The sequence below is a fragment of the Cebus imitator genome, unplaced genomic scaffold (assembly GCF_001604975.1).
Source record: "Cebus imitator isolate Cc_AM_T3 unplaced genomic scaffold, Cebus_imitator-1.0 Scaffold25, whole genome shotgun sequence".
Classification (NCBI taxonomy): Eukaryota; Metazoa; Chordata; class Mammalia; order Primates; family Cebidae; genus Cebus; species Cebus imitator.
This window is the reverse complement of record NW_016107340.1, coordinates 283300-303392: the sequence shown is the minus strand read 5'-3', so window position 1 is coordinate 303392 and position 20093 is coordinate 283300. Positions and strand designations below refer to the sequence as shown.

At 40.6% G+C, this 20093-nt stretch overlaps 1 long non-coding RNA gene across 1 annotated transcript in view; it reads left to right on the top strand.

The window, feature by feature from the left end:
- Positions 1-19686: 19686 nt before the first annotated feature.
- LOC108300148 overlaps positions 19687-20093 on the top strand; it is a 3064-nt gene continuing 2657 nt past the window's right edge. The window contains exon 1 of the long non-coding RNA XR_001823272.1: positions 19687-19767. This is a non-coding gene — a long non-coding RNA (uncharacterized LOC108300148). The remainder of the gene's footprint in view (positions 19768-20093) is intronic.

The following is a 20093-nucleotide window of genomic DNA, read 5'->3' as shown; positions in this document are numbered from 1 at the left end:
TTCCTCTCTAAGGTCTCTCTCAGTTCTAAAAGTTTGAATCTATGTGTTTAAAAAAAAAAAACTGTAAGAATGCAAATTACTATCAAGGGTATATTCACAAAGGCAACTTTTATAGTATGTTCATTGCCAGTACAGATTTATTCCATTTAAGTCTGCTATTTGAACTGACCCTAGAACAAAAATTGTCTTCCAAAACGTTAAACAGACAAACAAACAAAAAAGGTTGGGAATGGTAGCTCACACCTGTAATTCCAGCACTTTGAGAGCCCAAGGCAGGAGGATTGCTTGAGCTCAGGACTTCAAGACCAAACCTGGACAACATAGTGAGACCTCATCTCTACCAAAAAAAAAAAAAAAAAGGTAGGCATGATAGTGTAGTCCCAGCTTCTCAGCAAGCTGAAGTGAGAAGGTTGCTTAAACCTAGGAGGTCCAGGCTGCAGTGAGCCTAGATCATGCCACTGTACTCCAGCTTGGGTTACTGAGTGAGACCCTGCCTCAAAACAACCAACAAACCAACCAAACAAACAAACAAATCATATTTCTTGGATACAACAGAAGTATAGGCAACAAAAGTGAAAATTAGGCATACAGAACTAAATCAAACAAAAATTTCTGGGCATCAAAGGACACAATTAACATAGTGAAAAGGTGACCTACAGAATGGAAGAAAATATTAGCAAATTATATATCTGATAAGGGATTGATATATAGAATTTATAAAGAATTTCTATAACTCGACAATGTAATAATCAAATAACTCTTTTAGAAAATGGGCAAAGGACCTGAAGAGATGTTTTTCTAAATATAATAATATATACAAATGGCTAATATATGAAACGATGGTAGCATCACTAATTATCAGAAAAAAATGCAAATCAAAACCATAATGAGGTATCACTTACACTCATTTGCATAGCTGCTGTCAAAAGGCAGAAAATAACAAGTGTTGGTGAGAATATGGAGAAATTGGATTCCTTGTGCACCATTGGAGGGAATGTGAAATGGTACAATCACTATGGAAAACAGCATGGAAGTTGTCAACAATAACTACCATATGATACAGCAACTTCATTTCTGGATCTATACCCCAAATAATTGAGAGCAGTATCTTGAAGAGGTATTTGCACACCCATATTCATAAGAGCATTATTCACACAGGCCAAAAAGTGAAAGTAACCCATGTATTCCATTCATTGATGGAGAAATGGATAAACAAAATGTGGTATATACAAACAGTGGAATATTCTTCCGCCTTAAAAAGAAAGGAAATTCTGTTACATGCTCCAACATGAATGAACTTTGAAGACATTATGCTAAGTGAAATAAGCCAGTCACTCACACACAAAAATTCAGTAGGATTCCACTAATTTCTGGTATCTAAAGTAGCCAAATTCACAAAAACAAAGTAAAATGGTAGTTACCAGGGGCTCAGTGGAGATGAAAAGGGGAATTGTTGTTTAATGGGTATAGAATGTCAAATTTGCAAGGTGAAAAAGTTCTGGACATCTATTTTACAACAATGTGAATATACTTAACACTATGATGCTGTACAATTAATAATGCTTAAGACAGTAAATCTTACATCACATCTTTTTTACCACAACAAAAAAATAAAGGATGTTAAAGGAGGTGCATGTGAAGGACTTAAGGTGGGTGCTTGGCACATAGGAAATGTACATTAAATACTAGCTAGTAGCTATTAATGGGATTATCAAATGCTACTCCTCCAAGACAATTCCTTGCCTTCCATCCTTTCCTCAGCCTGTTCCCCACAGACACAATATGTTATTTTCCAATCTGTACTTATAGTCTGTCCTGTTTCATAGCTTACACTTTTGTACTGTAAAAGTCAGAAGCAGTGGATTACTCACCATTGTGATTTCTTCTGGGTCCTACCTGGTGACATGCCTATAGCAGGTGCTCACTTTTTTAGAAGTTACATTTTTTTTCTCTTTTCATTATAACTACTGCACATCATTAATATAGAAAATATGGACGGTAGTAAAATAGAAAATGGGAAAAAATCATCCCAAATTCCACCACTTAAAGCAATCACAGTTAATATTTTATTTTTTTCAGTATATACTTCCTGAATTAAACAGTTAAAATAAGATGCTAACTTGCCTTAAAAGGAAGGTAGGATGTGGTTGTACATTTGGAAATTATCTTTCTTGAGGATATTTCAGGGTAGGTTGAGGCACCTGGTAGCCAAGAGCTTGATAGGGAAGTTGAAATAAAGGAGACAGTATATAACTATGATAATGCAAATATAGCTCTTTTACTCAGTATATAATGTGTATGTCAGAGATTATATACCTAATTAATGAGGGAACCAGCAGGATGGTAAAGCTGATTCAAAAGAGGATACACAAGATGAATACATACATAGTAAGAGATAAGATGATGAAACCACCAAGTTCCTAAGTTAGATATGAAACAAAGAAAAAACAAAGCAATATAACTATAGCCTCTATGGTTATCTATTCTACTCAACAAAAACTATTTGCATCCTCTAGTAGACAAAATCATACACAACTTAGTTATTTAATAACCAACTTTAGGGAAACTGGATGCAAATCAATGGCCAGTTGTGCCAGACCAAGTTCCTGCCCTGCAGTGTCACATGACCTTGGGTAGGCCTGTTGGACAGCTCTCCACTATGACATTGAAAGGCATGCAGTCATTCATCCTCTTCCCTTATTTCTGAAGTTTTGATAATTTTTCAATACTGGGAGCCTCAAGTCATTGAATAATTATTGCTGACAAATATCAAACATTTATTGTGGACCAGGATTGTGCTAAATGCTTTCCATGCAATATCTCACTGAATTCTCACCACAACCCTGAGAGTAGTACTATCATTATCTACTTTTACAGACTCTTCAATAGAAGGCTCAGAAAGGTCATTTCCCCAAGGTTATATGGGTGAGAAAGTGGCAACACCAAGCCTCAGGCTCAGCTATGTCTGTCCAGCCCTAATTGTTAATACAACAGGAGTCGCTACAGTGGGCTGCAGGCACTGCAGAGATAACACAAGAGGAGGCATTAGGGTGTAGAGAAAAAAGATTAGAACTTCCACTGAGGGTGACATAAACTCCTATTCTTTATATTTGCTATTACATGTATGCTTTAAGATGTATATATTAATATTTAAGGGTGTCTTAGTCCAGTCCTGCTATTATAACAAAATACTACAGACTGGGTATATATATTTTTTTTTTGAGACAGAGTTTTGCTGTTGTTGACCAGGCTAGAGTGCAATGACATGATCTTGGCTCACTGCAACCTCAGCCACCCAGGTTCAAGTGATTCTCCTGCCTCAGCCTCCCGAGTAGCTGAGATTACAGGCATGTGCCACCACGCCCAGCTAATTTTGTATTTTTAGTAGAGACATGGTTTCTCCATGTTGGTCAGGCTGGTCTCGAACTCCTGACCTCAAGTGATCTGCCTGCCTCAGCCTCCCAAAGTGCTGGAATTACAGGCATGAGCCAGCATGCCCTGCCTAGACTGGGTAATTTATAAACAATGTAAATGTATTACTTACCATTATAGAGGCTGGGAAGTTAAAAATCCAAGCGCCAGCAGGTTCAGTGTCTGGTGAGGGCCCAGTATCTTCTTCCAAGATGGTGCCTTAAATGCTGTATTCTCCAGAAAAGACGAACACTGTGTCCTCAGTGTAAGGGCACAAGAGCACAAAGGGCCTAGCTAGTTTCCTTTAATGCTTTTAGAAGGTGCTAATACCATTTGTGAGGGAGAATCCTTCATAGACTAATCACCTCCTAAGGCCCTACCTCTTAATACTGTTGCATCAGAGATTAAATGTCAACATGAATTTTGGAGGGGATGTAAACATTCAAGCCACAGCACAGAGATACGTGGATAAACATACATGTGACAATCAAAAAGTTTTGGAGCCTTCTGTTGTAAAGCCTTTAGTTCACTGGGGCTGTGGTTTACTCACATTTTCACATCTGCTACTTGGCATTTCTGACTCACTTCTCTAAACTTACTCATCTTGTTTTCTCAAAACATTTAAGATTTTGATATCCAGCTGTGTGGATTGAGAGCCTCACACCTCTTCCTGGCAGTGCGAGGGGGGTAGAGCATTTTCATTTCTAGAGAGATTAGGAGATGCTGGGAGGCAGCATTGTTATCCTTCTGTGCCCTGGCTGGGAAGTCCTGGGGAAGGCAAATCCGCTTTCCCATTCCTTTTTGTCCCTGGCTCTGGGCTTTGTGAGGGTGGAGGGAAGAGAGGTTTACCAGGAAATAGAGAGTGGTTTACATACCATGATTCTCAAATTTTCACACAGTGCTTTCAGAAATCACATTGGTGGGTGGCTGAGTGATCTGAAGGCGAAAGCAGGAAAACAGCCCAGGTCCTAGCCTTGGAAAAACCAAAGAGCAATTCAGGCTTGATGCAGAGTCCACAGGAATTAAGGAGCTTTGCTTTGGAAGCAAAGTGCCAAGATTCTTCCCAGTGCCAAACGGAGAAAATGCTTGGCATTTCTGGAGCAAAGCACTCCAAGTGTGCTGTAACATCAGTATTATTGGGCATTTTTTGAAATTGCTAGTTACACTTGGTTGAATAAATCCTTCTAAATGCAATTAATTTATTGTATGTTAACTTCACGGATGAGCTAAGAAAAATACTCATTATCTTGTCTCTCTAGGAGATACTACAAAGCAATATGCACACACTGAGAGGCTTTGTGTTGTTGCCACAGTTGTAGGGGACAAACAAGGAGAGACCAGAGCTCCCCAGCCTAGCTGGGGATGTCCCTTTAGCTCCTCAACACCCACACACAGACTGCTTCATGCACAGCCCTTCCCCCAACTTGGAAGCCCCCATTGAGAAGCTGTGTTTGGGTAAGTTGGGAAGTGCAGCTTCCTGCCTGGTCCCAAATGCACCCCCAAAAGCAGACAACTTTCACAGACCTCCCCAAAGGTGGATGATGGCACAAAAGTAGAGTCTGGTCCCAGGAAAAAGGAGGAAGTCTCCAGAAATAATGTGGCTTGGACTCCCAGCCTCCCAGGGCAGCTTTCCTCAAACCAATCCTCACCGCTTTCTTAGGACTTTGAGATAAGCTCACCAGATGATTTCCACTGGGCCTCCCTCTTCAGGATAATAAGGAGACTCTGGAGTGGATCATGGGTACTGAGTCTCAGCTCCCCACTGCAGAGAAGTTTTGCCATTTGCCTGACAATTTATTGTGCCAGGTACTGTACCTGGAAGGCTTCGCCCCTTTGTATAGTCACTAGCAGTGGCTTATACTACCTCCTTGTGAGATCTGTTGGCAGCAACATAGCATCATTTAAGGGATTGTTAGCTATGTAGAACCTCACCTGGCTCAAACCCTACTGAAACAGACTGTGCATTTGAACTAGATTCTTCAAGTGATTTGTAAATGCATTAGTTATCTTGGGAAGCACTGATTTGAACTGTTTAAGAAGTTAAACTTTATTTAGCAGATCTGACATCAAATTCCACTCGTGTGACTTCAGCAGAACCACTCAGCTAAACCACTCTTGAATTCCTTTTTTTTGAGATGGAGTCTCACTCTGTCTCCCAGGCTGGAGTGCAGTGGCACAGTCTTGGCTCACTGCAACCTCCACCTCTGGGTTCAAGTGATTCTCCTGCCTCAGCCTCCTGAGTAGCTGGGACTACAGCACATGCCACCCTACCTGGCTAATTTTTGTATTTTTAGTAGGGACAGGGTTTTACCATGTTGGCAAGGATGGTCTCAACCTCCTGACCTCATGATCCACTACCTTGGCCTCCCAAAGTGCTGGGATTACAGACATGAGCCACTGTGCCCAGCCTCAATTCTTGACTTGCTGGAATTGATGGAAATGATGTGAAATAATAAATATTTATAATTGTTCTAAGTTACTCCATTATGGGGTAACTTACTCCATTATGGGATAATTGGTTATGGCATGATTGGTAATTAATATGCCCACTATAGTATCCAAATGTATATACAGTCTTTCCCAATAAAATTTTCATATCTAAGATCGATCAAAAGGAATAAGAAGGAAATAAAATTCTCTTTCACTGGCACTTAATAAAGCATTTCAATAGTTACAGAAAAGCATAAAGCACATAGGTCCAAAATAAGAAATGTTAGCCGAGGGAACACATCCTTCCCATGTCCCCTTAGTTTTCCATAGAAGGGGTTGATTAATCACTCCATTAGGGGAGGGTTCACTTAGCATTTTCTTCTGGGAGCATCTTTATGTCCCTTCACATTCTTATCCCTGGGGGAGCCAATTTAACTGCTGCATTTGGGAGAAGGGCCTGAGAATACTCGGCTCTGTCCTGTCCTCCCAGCTGCAAGGGGAGGTCGACTCTGCAATTTCACACATAAGTTTATGGAAATGGCCTTTGCAGGGAAGGCCTGCAGTGGTCCAGTACTTCCAAGGAATCTGTGCAGGGTCTTAAATTGAGTAGAATGTTAGGACCCATGTGTTCATATGCTTAAGCCATGTCCTCCATGCCAGCTTTTATCAGTAGCAAAGTGTCACTTTGATTTTTTGATTTTGAGTTTTTAATTTAAGTCTTTAATCCATCTTGAGCTAACTTTGTATATGGCGTAAGGAAGGGGACCAGTTTTAATTTTCTGCATATGTGTATCAGGTCTTTTAAAACTGTTTTCTAGGTTAATCCTAATTCATTCCTATGAGGTACATCATTGTCCGTATTATGTAAAGTAAGAAATTGAGATCCATAAATGCACATTCGTTCTTTCAACAAATATTTATTGTGTGCCAATAACGTACCAGGAACTACTCTAGACAACACATCAAAGTGATTCCTCTAGGTGAATGAGCTTGCCTGAGTTACAAAGTTGTAAGAAAGAAAGGAGCCTAGACTCAACTTCAGACTGACTCACCCTGCACTTTCTTGAGCAGCGGACTGTCACACAGACAGACCAGGCACCAGGTGAAAGGTTTCATATTTCGTCATTCATTCAACCCTCAGCCTTCAGGGTATGCTAGTCACATTGTGTCATTCTACCTGAATATGTCCCCAGAGTCGAGCAAGCCCTGCCTCTTCTGTCACTGCCATTTTACAGATGGGGAAACCAAGGCACATAGACGCACCTAGGATCACAAAGCCAGCAGGTGCCTGCCAGGCTTCAGGCTGTTTTGTGATCTCTGTGAGGACCACATGTCCATTTTCTGTGTAGGCCATTGCTATATATGCTGTAGGTGTTTGAGCCACAGCTCAAACGGCTGGGCAGTGCCTGGCAAGGCCCTCCTGAAGTAGTCAGTGACCTTAGGAACCAGGGCGGGTAGTGAGTCTCATAGTTGTGGGTTCCAAGCAGATGCCAACCCTAAGCATGTGGTAATTATGCAGATTTGTGTTTATATTTAGCTTCTATTGCATCACACACCCAACCAAACCTATTAAAACACAGTGTCTGCAGCTAAAGAACTAACAATACGAAAAGACAGGGAGAAAATGGTATGTGCCAGGAGGAAGGGAGTGAGTCTTTCCTTTCCATGCTGTTGCCAGGTTTATACTGAGAACTGATATCAGGTACGGAGTCAATACTTAATGCTTTTCTTTTTTTTTTTATTACCCAGTAGCTTCAGTGGAAAGACATGGCCTGTTAATGCGGATCTCTGTCCACTGATTGCTTGGGTACATCGACACGTGAATGGCCAGTGGCCTCGATGGGGCGGGACCCCAGCCTCATATACAAAGTTTAGAACTCTGGATCTGGATGTGCATCAGAAGGACCCAGAGAGCTTGTTAAAGCATGAATTGCTGAGCCTCATCCACCGAGTTTCTAATTCTTTGTCTTTCTAACGAGAGCTCACGTTATGCGGATCCTGTCCACCCAGGGACCACACTTTCAGAACCCCTACTATCCAACAAGGTCACTCTGTGGGTGCTAGAATGGGCCCAAATCCAAGAAATATGACTGTTGAGTGATAAAAAGCAAGGGTTGTGGGGGAGTCTGGGGAAGAGTTTCCTGCTATTTGTATACAAAATGGGTTGGCATATACATTGCAGCTTGAACATGCATTGACTATTTTTGGATGGTTAAGAAGAAAATGGTAACATAGTTATCTCTCAGTGTATTTAAGGGATTGTTTCAAGGACCTCACATGTATACCCAAATCTGTGCACTCTTCAAATCCCACAGCTGGCCCTGCAGAACCCTCCTATTCCAAAAGTCGGCCCTGTATAAAGGCAGATTTCTAATCCCACAAATGCTGTATTTTTGATACTCCCAGTTTGAATGACAAAGAAACTACATCTACATATAAGTAGATCCACACAGTTCAAGGGTCTGCTGTAATTGTTGCCTCAAGGGTTGTTAAGTCAGGGGTAGAGTGCTGCTGTGTTGGTTGTTTTGTGGGTCCTGCCCCAACACTACACCTCCCCAGATCATGTTCCTGCCCTCTCTGCCCTGTTTGGAGTATCTTCCAAAGCCTCCATCACCCTGTTTTCTTCTTGGGTTTGACCAGTGGAATTCACCAGCAAAAGATTTGAGAGTAAGAGGAGAGAAAGATGAGCTATTCCTTCCACGCTCCCTCCCTGCTTTGGTGTCATGTCTCGCCATAATTGTGTCTGTCCACAACAAGGTCCTCCAAGGCTCCAACTCTCACTGTGCGCCCCTAATGCTCTTTCCTCCCTCAGGCTGTTACCAGTCTCTGGGGCTTCCACGTGTCTTGTTTTTTCCCTTAACCCTGCCCATACCTCTGTAAGCAATTCTTTCAGTAAAGTCTCTTAATTTGAAGCTTCTAGAGGTAAATCTGGTTTTCTGTTAGGATCCTGACAGATAAAGGTAGGAAATTTACTATTTGCTACCTATCCTTCTGTATCATTTAGATATTTTGACATCAGGTGTGGTGGCTCACAATCCGTAACTGCAGCACTTTGGGAGGCCAAGACGGGAGGATTGCTTGAGGCAGAGTCAAGACCGGCCTGGGCCACATAAAAAGACCCTATCTCTACGAAAGAAAAAAAAAAAAAAAAAGCTGGGATGGCAGCACACACCAGTAGTCCTGGCTGCTCCAGAGGCTGAGGCAGGATTGTTTGAGGCCAGGAGTTTGAAGCTGCATGAGCTATGATCATGCCACTACACTCCAGCCTGGGTGACAGAGCAAGACCCTGTCTCTAAAAAAATACAGGCTGGGCACGGTGGCTCATACCTATAATCCCAGCACTTTGGGAGGCCAAGGCAGGTAGATCACAAGGTCAGGAGCTCAAGACCATCCTGGCCAACATGGTGAAATACCGTCTCTACTAAAAATACAAAAAAAAATTAGCCGGTTGTGGTGGCAGGTGCCTGTAATCCCAGTTACCCAGGAGGCTGAGGCAGAGAATTGCTTGAACCCAGGAGGCAGAGGTTGCAGTGAGCCAAGATCATGCCACTTCACTCCAGCCTGGGCAAGAGATTGAGACTCCATCTCAAAAAAATAAAATGAAAAATACAATAAATATTTTGCCATGTGCTTGTAACATCTGTTTGAAAAATATAAACAATAAAAAGTAAATAGTGGAAATGCAAATTTAATCTTGAATAATCTAGAACAGTAAGTTTCAAAGAGAATCACTGGAGAATTGGTTTTCTTCAGCACTTAATGTTCCTTCATCTTGTTTGGCTTTAGTCTGATGCCAATTATGAGTTATTTATCTTCTCATATTCCAGCCTGTCAGTTAAACAGCTAAACTGAAAGCTCCTGGAAGATAAAAACCATAGCTGATGCCTCTTTGCAGTGCACATAGTGTCTAGGTGGCCAGGGCATAATATGTTGTAAAGAAATTTTTATCTTTGGTATTACACAGACTGAATTCAAACTGCATCTATACATTCTTTGATTCTGCCAGACTCCTATCCCTCCTGGGTGCATTAGGGGAATCATAATATCACAGAAAACATTTCTACTGTTTGGGTATGGCCTCTTGAATGCCACAAACATTAAAACTTTAATGTTATTTCATGACCCTGAGAAGTAAACCATTAAACTCTTAGTTGTTTTCATGTCAGTATGTGTGCAATATCCACCCTTACCCCATGCCTGAGCTGTACCCAATCTCTGGCTGGAGCAGGAGGGGACCAGGAGCCAAACACTAGAAAAGGCTTGTACCTAAGGCATAAAACTTAGATGACACAAAAATTGTAAATAATGATTTTGAAAGCTTAACATCTATTTAGCAAGAGCAATGATTTAAGGTGGGAAGCTGCCAGATGGTGTGCACTGTTAATAATGCCCATCTGTGAGCCCTATCATGAATTATAAAATTGATTTGGAGAAGAACATCACCTGCTGTTTACCCCAGGTGCAAAAAATGTCTCCTTATAGCTCGAAGGGTCAGGAATGAGGCAGGCTGAAGTGCATGTTGCTTAATAATATATGACATTTTTATATAATAATAGAAAACAACAAGAAAAGAGTGCTATATTTTAAGGTTATAAGATATTTGTGGCATCCAGGAGGCCATGTCAGAACTTCCTGCTTCACACACAGGCCTGCCTCCAGGAGCATGGAAGAGCCTGACGGTAGGCAGGACCTCCATCTCCAGTGTTGGGTCTGGACAACTCCCAACCTTCTGCCCAAGGTCTGGTGGCCCCAGCTTCTGTCTCTTGATCCTCACCTGGGGTCCTGATGAGGGCTTCAGGTTCTCTCACATTAGGGGCCAGTTTGCTGCTGCTTCTCCACTTTGCCCCTGCAAACGCTCCATCCCACTGATGTCATAGCTGCATATACTGAGTTTTCCCACCTTCCCCCTTGGTCCCTTGGGACCAGGTCAGCTTGATGACCCCCACCTGGATTTTCTGACAGAAAAGGGAACTAGACACTGACCAAGTTACGTAAGTCTTGGAGGCCCAGTTTCTTCATCTGTAACGATACATCACAGAAGAGTTCCAGTAAAAATTGATGTAAAGTGCTCAATGGAGGCTGGTAATGGGAATAGAGTAAACCAACCCTAAACCACACCTCCAGGACAGTCCGCTGGTTCTTCCCCACACACCCAGCACACTCTTTCCTTTGCTTTCTGTCTCACCTGCAGTGAATGCCCCCTTTCTACTCCCCACGAAGCCCTAAGTCAACACTTTCCCTGTGAAGTCTCTTCGCTATCCTCACCCACCGTGGTCTTTACTCCCCAGAAGCCCTGTAAATGTAACATCCACATGATTAGATATTGCTTTATGCTGCCCTCAGCTATTCTCCTTGTGCTTATCTTGCCTCTGATATAGATTACAAAATCCCCTGAGAGTCATGCCTTCTATGTCTTTGCACATTCTCCCATGATGTGTCTTATCTAGAGCTGGGGAGACAGAGGGAGTTTAATTATTTCTATTTCTGTGTAATGTATCTTGTTCTGTATCGGCGATCCTTAACCCTCACAGTGCATTAGAATCACCTGGGGAACTTTGCAATGTGCTACTTCTCAGCCTCCCTCCCAGGGATCCAGTTTCCTTTGCTCTGGAACAGAGCCCACCTATGAGTGCTTGTTCAGAAGCTCCCCAAATGATTCTAATGTGATATAATTACCACCAACAGTAAGCACCACCGCACCATATTAACCAAGATGACTTTGTCCTCAGCTGTATTTAATTCCCCATGCCACATCAATTTGTCTTCTGGCTGCACTTTCTCCACTTAAAAGTCTAAAATTATATCTTACAAGTTAATTGCGATCCTCGGCTGCTTTTTGATATCATATACAAGGAATCATCTTTAGGAAACTGAAAACTTTCTGCCATTACCTCATTGGGCAGAGAGTCAAGCTGTAAAAAACCCAGCCGAGTAATTTCCTTCAAGATAAGACTCTCATTAATCAATGATCCCTTCTGCAAGCACCTGTGTGAAGCCAAGCAGTCACCATTTGTGACATTCCACTTCCTTCCCTCAAATTTATCAGACAGGAGAGCCAGCAAACAATGACCAAAGCTGTGCTTATGTATTGGGGTCACCTATAAGTTATAAGAAGAGAAAAGGAAAAGGTACAAAAAACAAAGATGATGAATTAATGAGACTTCTATGACAAAATGAGTTAACGGCAAATATGCAAAAGTAAATTAATGAGGCTTTGATGGTGTTTACAAGTTTCATTTCACTTGAGTATCCCAATGAATTCAATATCTTCTGATAAACTTTAAAAAATATTATACTTTGATGACTTTCTGCTAACGACAGGAAAAGCAACCTTGAGGAATAGTGTTCTTAATTGCCTCTTTTTGGTTTTCTGAAGTTTTAATTACTGGGTGAAGTAAAACCATGAGGTGAAAGGAAAGTAACACAACGACCCACAGAACTATTCAACAGCCAAGGTGCTTTTAAGTGCAAATTTTTATAAGATTGTTAAAACAAAGAAGAGAAGGGAACTGTGAGGAAGTGTACACTCTACTAACAAAATTGTCTTCAAATTATAACAGTTTTCAAGGTTTTCCAAGAGGTGTCAATGAGTTTTTAAATATTCTGTCAGATTAATTTTCTCCACAATCACTTTAAAAGGAGCTCTGTTTACCTGCTTAGAACCAAGAAAGCCATCATACTCTTCTATAAACCATGGAGCTGTTTTATGGAGGATCTACCGCTTCAACTTTTTCTCTGCGGTATACAGTTAAACTAGATTCTGGAATTCAATAATTTACTTCTGCATCTACCCGCTCATTCTTTTCATGTCCAAAATTTTTATTATTCATGAATCTTTGGTATTGAACAGGTTATTTTTTTACTTGGAAATCATTTCAAGACATTTTTAAAAATAAAAATTGCCATTTTTTTCTTCTTGATAAATCAACAGAGAAGCCCACAGGGTGATACGTGCAGTATATATGCTTTTATGCATTTTAATTCCTCCCTCTAAAATATGAACAGAGGCCAAGGATCACCAACATTAAAAAAATCTTCCAATATAAAAGAAAGTGACCCCAAAACACGTGTGCAGACTATGGGAATGTATATGAATGAGATAATGAAGAGAGAAGAAAAAATATTGAAACATTATAATTTATATCCTGTGGGAGAAAAGAGAATTTGTTTTATCCAGTAACCAAACTGAGCCTAGGAAAAAAGAAACATTTCAATAATAAGGAAAAACTCACAGAAATTTAAACTATGATAGCCAAGATAAAAATATCAGTGATTATTGTCACTAAAAATGAGATGAAAAAGTCAAGGGTAGAATGATAAAGTCAAGAAAATCTACTATAAGTAGAATAAAAAGAAGCAAGGAAATGAAATAAAAAAGAGAAAAATAATAACCCAGGAGGTCCAACAGTAGGTCACCTGTAATACAGAAAGGGAAAATGAGGGATGTGTGGGGCCGAGATGGAGGAAATTGTGGACATTTTTCAGAACTTAAGAATGTTAGTTTCAGATGGAAGGGGATGGGTCCTGGAAAGTCCATCATAGTGGTAAAAAGAAAAAAGACCCAAACTAAGGCTAATCATTTAAACATTGTAGAACACCAGGGACAAGAAAAGATCATAAAGCTTTTGGTGATTATTTTAAAATGGCTTCAGCTTTCTCAGCAGCAACACTAGATAGTAGAGACAATGGGGGCCTGGCTCAATGGTGGCTCATGCTTTTAATCCCAGCACTTTGGGAGGCTGAGGTGGCCGGATCACTTTGAAGTCAGGAGTTCAAGAGCAGCCTGGCCAACATGGTGAAACCCCGTCTCTACTAAAAAAATAAAAATAAAAATTAGCTGGGCATGGTGGCACATGCCATAGTCCGAGCTACTCAGGTGGCTGGGGCAGGAGAATCACTTGAACCCGGGAGGTGGTGGTTACAGTGAGCCGAGATTGTACCACTGCATTCCAGCCTGGGCAACAGAGTGAGACTCTGTCTCAAAAGAAAATCAAAAAAGAAGACAATGAATAAATGCTATAACAATTCTAAGAATACTCAAAAATTTAGCTCTTATCCACCCTTTCTTAGGAAAGCATCAAAGAATACCAATACCAACAAAAATAGAAAATAAACTAAGAAATACAAAGTCATTGAATGGAAGAAACAAAGGATTCTTCATAAAAGAAAGGCGATAGGAAGTCCCAAAAAGTTGCTCCCTATCCTGTCAACACTTGATATTGTCAGTTTTTTGTCCTGTTTTTATTCTTGTCATCTAGTTGGTGTATACTGGCATCTCATTATGGTTTTTATTTGCATTTTCTGATAACTAATTGTGTTGGGCACATTTTCATTTGTTTATTGACCACTTGGACATCTTCTTTATGCCTCTTCAAGCCTTTTGCCCATCTTTTAAATGTTACTGTCTCCTTTTTCTTATTGATTTGTAAGGATTCTTGTGTATCTTTTAGATATGAGTCCTCTGTCAGGCTTGCCTCATATTCTGTTAAAGGTATGTTTTGATGAATAGAAGCTTTATTCAAAGTATAAATTATTAGTCTTTTCCGTTATGGTTAGTACTTTTTAATATTCTGTTAATATTGGAGTTTTCATTCCCAAATTGAGAATATTTTGTACATACTTTTTGTAACATTTAAAAAATTTACCAATGTATTGCAATGCATTTGACATCATAATATTTCTGAAAGAACACTTTTTAAAATAGCTACATATTATTTCCATTGTATGGTTGTATTATTCCTTAAATAACTTAACACTGTTGTACATCTAGATGGTTTTAGAGCACTACCTAAATAAAATTATACAATTAATAAGTGTACTATAAATTAAAAACCTAAGATTTTTAAATGTAAGTTTGACTATTTCTAATCTTCATTATCCAGTGAGTATGTCTTGAGCACCTAATGTTTCTTCTGCATTGTGCTGGATATTCTGGAGGATATAAGAGAACACATAAGGTGAGCCCTGTCTTAAGGAGCTGACAATATATTTGGTGGCCCCAAATGTCACCTGTTTAACAATGAAGGAATAATTGATAGCTCAACTGTTAATAACTATATATGAAATAGGAAGAAAGTTAGAGGGAAGCAAGATGGGGTGTGCTACAACAATTGGCTTCCAGGAAGAAATGGGACTTGAAGGGTCTTCACATGTTGGGGTTGAGTACTTTGTAGAGTGGAGACTGCATGATCAAAGGTGTGGAATCAGGAGGAGTAAGCAGGACATATCTGAAGGGCAGAAAAGAGTTGCTCTAGATTGAAAATCAGGGTAGATGTAGACAAGTTGAAGGAAATAAGCATGAATAAGTGGTTGGGCGTGGTGGCTCACACCTGTCATCCCAGTGCTTTGGGAGGTCGAGGCAGGCCGATCACGAGATCAGGAGTTCGAAACCAGCCTGACCAACATGGTAAAACCCCATCACTACTAAAAATACAAAAAATTAGCCAAGCGTGGTGGCAGATGCCTGTAATCCCAGCTACTCAGGAGGCTGAGGCAGGAGAATCGCTTGAACCTGGGAGGCGGAGATTGCAGTGAGCTGAGACCGTGTCACTGCACTCCAGCCTGGGCAACAGAGTGAGACTCCATCTCAAAATAAAACAAAATAAAACTAATGGATAAGTAAGATGAAACCACATTAATGAGGGCTTTGACATGAGGAATTTGGATTTAATCCCATAGGCAATAGGTTCACTGTAGCTGGGGGTGAGGCAGCAGGGAGCCTGGCCTTTAAATGGCAGTTTCCATAACAGGCTTCAGGTGAGTGGGAGAGTGGGTGGGGTAGAGTTAGAAGACAAATTAAAATTGATAGGAACTGTCCAAAGGGCAGGTGATGTTATCTTAAAGATTTATAGATAATATAATTTTTAAATAACACAGAAAATTAGATATTTACTCCATAGTCTCTTGTTTGGGTCTAAATAATATCTTGGGTTTTTTTCAAGTGGCATTTCAAAAACTAAGTGTCTTAGCAATCATTTTTGAGGCCCACTAACAAGTGTTCTCTCTAAAACAAAAAAAACAAACCTCTTTCGATACATAGGAATGGTTGTGATTCGGTCACTGTTTGGGAGTAAAAGCAAATAGAATTGATTTATAGTGTTTTGGGGTTTTACTTACATGGAGAACATTAGAACATAGTGGGCTGGGTTCAAATCCCAGCTGTGCCATGTTAGAGAATTCATTTAATCTCGCTAAACCTCACTTTCCTCTCCTGCAAAATGGGGATAACAATAATTAGAAAAACGCTTGACACATAATAAACGTTAAGTATGATTAACCTGGTCTCTGAGATGGATGTTATTCTTATAGATTCATTGATCAAAATATTGGCTACAAAGAGATAATTTATATTGGAAACATATTGTCATTTATTATAGTGATAAACAAGGGGTTAAAATTTGTTGTAAGAAATAAGTAATGAACAATGGGAAATTTCATCAAAACCACTAAGGACAAAGTACCATTCCTTAGCTCTGCATCTATTATAACCATAGTATTATTAATAGTAATAAAGTGCTTGGTTTCTATAGAGCCTAAGAGTTGGAAACAAAGCCAAGCGACATATGTATATATTTATTTAATTGTGGGAGACCCGGCAACATTTGGCGGCAGGCGCGGTGTTCCACTCAGTGGGATGAAATGCGTGCTTCACGCCAGCTTCTTTAGAGGGACTGTTATTCATCACAGCTGTAATGTTCCCTTCAGAGAGCTCCCACCGGAATGGAAAAGGAGCACTGGCAATTTATATACAAAAGCCAACCCACGTTTGGCTTCGAGAATTCACTGGGAAACTGTATGCAGTCTGTTAGTTATTCACGGACATGCTCTGATTTCTGATGGAAGTGCTGTGGTTTCATTTTGTTATCATCGCAGTAAAATTAGAACGCAGCAAAGAAAAATTAAAGGACTAGCACGTAGACCTATTCTAGCTGACAAATTGTTATATGGCAAGTTTTCAGTGTTCAGTGGCCGTGTAAAAATAGTCACAATTGGCACAGCCCTGTGTTTGGAGAGTGCATGCTGGCCTTTGCCCCTACGCCCAGCCCTGCCCCCACCTTCCCTTGATGAAGTTACATAGTTATCTTCTTCCTTAGGAACACTCAACAAGCCTGCAGAGACACACCAACACACTGCCTCTCAAAACAGTGCCATTTATGTGAAATATATTGGGACATCTCTTAACATCTAACGAATATAAATTGCTTTACAGTTGAATCTTGATTCAAAAGGACTAATATCTACAGTTAACCTTGCAGCTAAAATAGTTCCCTACCCCTCATTGGAATAGGTGCCTAACTCTAGGCACCAAGCTTTCTTTTCAAATAATATATTATCTCACAACCATAGAAGTGTGACAATAGCAGACCTGCTATTCTAAAAGCACGTTCATGTCTACCATCACATCTGATCTTCACAAGAAATGCCAAAGGGAGACAGGGCAGGTACTGCAATACCCATTTTACAGATGAGGACACAGAAGTCCAGGAAGATTAACTAATTTGCACCAAATCTCACAACTAGGAGGGGCAGTAGTGAGGCTCAAATCCAATGACCGGTAAAGGGTCCTGTCCAACACTTTATATCACTTTCCTGAAATGGTTTTTATTTTGCAAGAGAAATAGGGCTTCATCTCCTGCAATCTTAATTTAAATGACAAAGAATAAAAATAAGTAGTTTCTTTCAGTCCCAGCCAGAAAGCAAGCGTGGTACTGGACTGTTTAGGTATGAACTAGATGAGAATGTGATGCTGTCATTTTGTTGGTTGATATTTTCCCCCATGGAATCAGTTCTGTACTCATTTTACTTCAACCAGCATTGAATTGAATAACCACTATATAGCAACCAATATGTCCTGGCTCTTGTCCCAACAGCCATTGTGGAGACAGACAAGTAAACAAGCAACACCTCACGGTATTCTGAGTGCTGTGATCAAGAAGTACGCACCGGCTGCTAGGAGAGCCCAGGGGAGAGGGGGTGTCATAAGAAAGGCTTTCTGCTGTGGGAGACATCTAAGATTAGTTGTGAAGGATGAGTAGGAGTTCTTCAAACAAAGAAGGGTGGAAAGAAATTCCAGGCAAGTTCAGATATGTGGAGATAGGAGACAGCAAGAATAAATACAGTTTCTGCCAATGGGCATGGTTTCTGGAGAGGGGGAGGAAGGCCATTTTAAAGGTGAATGATGTGTAATCATAATCATCACTAATGCTCAGATAGTGCCTCCCAAGCACCAGGCTATATTCCAAGCACTTTACATATACAAATGCGTTTAATCTTTATAGTCACCTGGGAAGTAGGGGCAATGATCACCCCCAATTGCAACAGAGAACTGAGACACAAACATATGAAGCAACTTAGTATTTCATGGCCTGTGCTTTACACACAGTGCTATTATACGTACTGCCTTTCAAACGTGTGTGTGTATGCGTGCCTGTGTGTGAAAGAGAGAACATGAAAAAGCTCCAAAGACAGAAAGAAAGAAGGCCAATGTTTTGGGAAACATGTAAATTTTGGAAAACGTTAAACCAGCGGAGGGGCTTTATTCTAGACAAGAGAGCTGAGAAGGCAGCATGAAGAAAATGAACCTCAGTAATATTAAGGAGCCTTTAAGTTAAACTCAAGTAAGAATTTTCTGCTGATTGGAAGTAAGCTAAGTCAGTCGCATGTCACCCAGGGGAGCCGCCAACTCTGCTTCCTGCAGGTTGTGCTCCTTGGAAATGTTTTGAATTGGTCCGAATCCTACCAGGTGACTTGAGCAGGATGTGAAGCAGACACATAAGTTTGTTGGAATGTATAAGCTCTTTGAGTGTACATGTTTGATAAATATTAATCGAAGGCAAACCAAATTTAGTGCTATAACTAAGATGAGTAACATTAATCGAGAACACCTCTCATGTTATGCATAGGTATTATGTTTCATGGCCAAAAGGTAAAAATTCTATAAGGAAAGTTTTGCATTTTCTATCTTTTCTTTTTTGAGGACTTTGGTATAGATAAGCTATCACTGGCTTGAGTTTCATGCTCAATTTGCAATCCACTTCTGGCAAGGTAAAAAGAACTTTGTGTTATTGATTACTAATCTTGTCCCCCTTTCATCTTATTTTTTCGATGCTTATTTCCTCCCCAGTCACTATTTAAAAATAAATTATTGCACTATATGTGTCTTTGAAAATGACCACAGATTCTTTTGAAACAAGATATGGTATAATTAAATACACATGTAAAACAGATGTTACTTGGACATTAGGTAAAATTTAGTTTATCCCCCACCTCAGCACCTCAAAGTATCCCCATGATTTCTGTACTCCTGTGGGCCATGTCAGTTCAGCCCTGTTCATTCATTTTTTTTTTCACTCGTTCTTTCAGCAAGTGCCTACTGACCTCCTTCCACAGCCCGGGCATCATGATAGGCAATAACAACACAATGGGGCAAACACAGGCAAGTTCCATTTCCGGCAGAATTTAAATTCCAGTGAATGAGAGGCAGACAAACAAAGAAAAGTGAGGAATTCAATGCATGAAAGGAGATTTTCAGATAGTGAAAAGTTTGATGAAGAAAGTGAAACAGAGTCCTGTGAGGTCCTAAGACATAGTGAGTTTCCCTGGGGGGTTAGGGAAGTCCTCTCTGGAAGGTGGCTGCTGGCTGAAACCTGAATGGCCCAGCTTGGCAGCCTGCAGATCTGGAGGAGGGGTTCCTGGCAAAGGAAACCACCAGGGCCAAAGCTTTGAGGCCAGGCTGAGCTGGACACATTTCAAAGACAAGGGAGGCCTGAGTGGCAGAGATTAGTTGCACTCAGGAGAGAAGGGGTGGCTACGGGGGATGAGCAGCCAGAAGGGGCCAGCTCATACAGTGCTTTGTAACCAGGAGAAGGAGGTGGACGTTTCTTCTGAGTGCGGGTCCTAAGGGATCTGATTGCTGATTTTTAAGAGGTCAGTGTTTCTGTTTTGTGGAGAAAGGATTGAACAGAAGCAGCAACGGAAACAGAACACCCATTAGGAGGTTCTTTCATTTTCCAAGGGAGAGAACAAGGCTGCTTGAACTACGAAGTACTAGACATGCAAGTAGAAGTATGTGGAGTCAGTTTCCATTGTAGAGATACTGAGAGAGGCAAACCTCCCTCCTGAGTCCCCCACCTACTCCCTTTGATAGCTTCTGCAAGAAACTCAATTGAACCAACTGGAATTTTTAGAAATTTATGAAAGATTTGTAGGACCCTGGGGAGGGGTTCACCTTGGGGAACATGTGGGTATCTTGG